General features: G+C 33.2%; 1 long non-coding RNA gene across 1 annotated transcript; it reads left to right on the forward strand.

The window, feature by feature from the left end:
* Positions 1-392: 392 nt before the first annotated feature.
* Positions 393-1,593, forward strand: LOC107939036 (uncharacterized). Its single transcript, XR_001695034.2, has 3 exons — positions 393-623; positions 1,095-1,167; positions 1,299-1,593. It is a non-coding gene; the product is annotated as an uncharacterized lncRNA (long non-coding RNA).
* Positions 1,594-2,650: the final 1,057 nt, after the last annotated feature.

A 2,650-nucleotide genomic window follows, 5' to 3' on the forward strand; every position in this document is an offset into this window, starting at 1 on the left:
CTGTAGTTGAAAAATTGGAAATGTTCCTAGTACTTTTATCCAAATCTTGTTCTAGTCGCGGACTTTGGACTTGGTAGTTTATATTAAAAGTTGCCCTTTTTTTTGAGGAATTATTCTAAGTGAGTAACACCTCAAATTTTAGCTTAATAGAATGTAAAATTATTTTAAGGATGAGTAATTGGCTTACTAGTAAAGAGAAAATAAGGAAGCATGGAAATTAGTTCAAGGTCCCAAGTTCGAATCCCTTCCCTTGCAAAATAGCTTGATTTTGCAAAAAATCCCTCATTTTCCTTATTTTTGTGCCACCCATACCTAGTAAACCTAGGTATAAATATCACTTTTACTTTTTTCAGCCTTTAACCATTTTCTTTTCACCCTTGCTGCCCCTCCCTCTTCTTCTCTTCAATTTCTCTTATTTTCCCTTGTGTGTCGCTACCCAAACCACTAAGATCCACCATCCTTTTTTTCTCTCTTTTGCAACGGGTTCTTACACCATTCCCCCTCCTTAATTTTTCTTCCATTCCTCTATATTTCTCATCCTTAAACCTACAATTTTTAACACCCAAAATTGATCTCTATTGCTGCCCAAGAAGCTCCATTGTCTTTCCCTCCTCCTAGAAAGAGTAAGTTTCATATTTTTTTTCATTTTCTTGACGAATCTTCCAATAAAATACCTAATTTTCTAGATATAGAATTGGGGAGATTTTTGATGATTTTATGAGCAATTTTACAGCCTTCAAAAATGTTTTTAAAAGGCTCTCAAGTCAGCCCTGAATTGCCACCGTTGGTGGTGGTGCACCACGCCTAGAGGCACTAAAGGGAGTTGTTGTTTTATTTAATTTTTTCCATCTATTTCCAAAAATATCTTTGTCTCGTAAACCCTTCCTAATAATCCTATAATCATGTGTGACTTATAAAACTTCAATCTTGATCATTCGCCAACTAAGACCTGACGAATCGGGAAGCATAAGTGTGATAGTCGTAGGTTAATGCGAAGATTTCAATTTGATTATTGGGTATTTTGTTAATTGATTAGATTCAAGTATTTATTGATTGTATATATAATTATTTTTATTATTATTTAATCATGTTAGGTTTCGACTTAAATGCCCCGAACCAACAGTGAAGCCTTTAGACATTCGTGCGTACATTTCAAGTCAAACTAGTGTAAGTAACTTAGTTGCTTTAGATCTGGAATTTCTATAGAAACACTGATTTGATTAAATTATTATGCGTATATTCTAAGGTTTCTTTTGACAATGACCTAACTCAATAAATTCTTATTTATTTTAATTTAGGTTCGATTTAAGGTTTTAAGGAGAAATCATGTGCTTCGCAAGTAGTGCTGCAGTTGTGCAAAAATAAGGTGTGGGTCCTAACTTGTTAACTTGAGTGTTTTAATAATATTTTGAATGTTATAAATTTTGATTAAGCTTGCTGGTCAAGCTTAGTTAAATGGCTAAGTGAATAATTTTAAAGTGGCCGAATCAGGTATGTTATGAGCCCTTATTAAATGGAATGTTTGCAAAGTTGCATGATTAACTGAATGATTGGTTGGTTGGTACTAATATAAATTGTTTGTTAATGTAATGTATGATTGGTTGTGTGTATAGTATGTATTAAATTGGAAACAAATATTAAATGCATGAAACTTTTGTTGGGTCAAATGCCATGAATAGTACTGAATGAAAAATTGTTATACATGCACTGGAAAATTCCAAAAATGTTAACAAATGATGGCATGATAGAATGTCACCATGTTGATGGTGAAATTGAACACTTGATAAGTGAACGTTATAATGAGGCCATGTAAATTATGCTACTAAATGAAAACGTATGAACTGTGCATTTGATTGAAGTTCGTATGGCATATCGGATATGCATGGGGTGGGATATTGTGGTTGACGGAGTTTTATGGAGTAGTGGTAACATTTTAAGTCCACATATATGTTGTCAGTTCACTGTACCGGGAGTAATAAGGAGAACGACGATTATATCGCATTTTATGTTAAAAGGCAGTATGACTACATTATGTATTATGGTGGTTTAACCACAACGAGCTTTGCTTGCAATGATTGGAGTTTGGCAGACGGGTTCTAGTGAACTCGTGATGTGTAGCAGATGGTATGGGTAGGATTTCATTATGCAGTATGATATGTCATTACATTTATGAATGATTATACTTATGATATGTATGTGTTACAAATGTAATAGTGGTGAATGATGTTAGTATGTATGATTGTATGTTCTCTTGATTTGACTCACACTGAGCTAGTTAGCTCACCCCATAGTTTCATCCTTCTCAAGTAACGAATGTGACTAGGATCGGACATTGTATGTGGACATACGATGGACTTTGGACATTCTTATTACTTTGTTTGGGTTTGAATTAAATTTATTCAGGTTTTTTTTTTTGGACTGTAAAGCTATTTGAACTGTAGTTGGGGTTTTCTTACTACTTTGGGATTTTCATGCATACATACTTGAGATATAGATTTGGTTATTATAGGATTATTTGGAAACGGACAAAGCATGATATCTGGCTTAAACAATTAAATTGTTAATGTTTATCTGGCTTAAACAATTAAATTGTTAATGTTGAATTTTTTATTGCGATAAAAGATAACAAAATTCTCGATAAAGAACATTG

Source organism: Gossypium hirsutum, chromosome D13 (genome assembly GCF_007990345.1).
Source record: "Gossypium hirsutum isolate 1008001.06 chromosome D13, Gossypium_hirsutum_v2.1, whole genome shotgun sequence".
Classification (NCBI taxonomy): domain Eukaryota; kingdom Viridiplantae; phylum Streptophyta; class Magnoliopsida; order Malvales; family Malvaceae; genus Gossypium; species Gossypium hirsutum.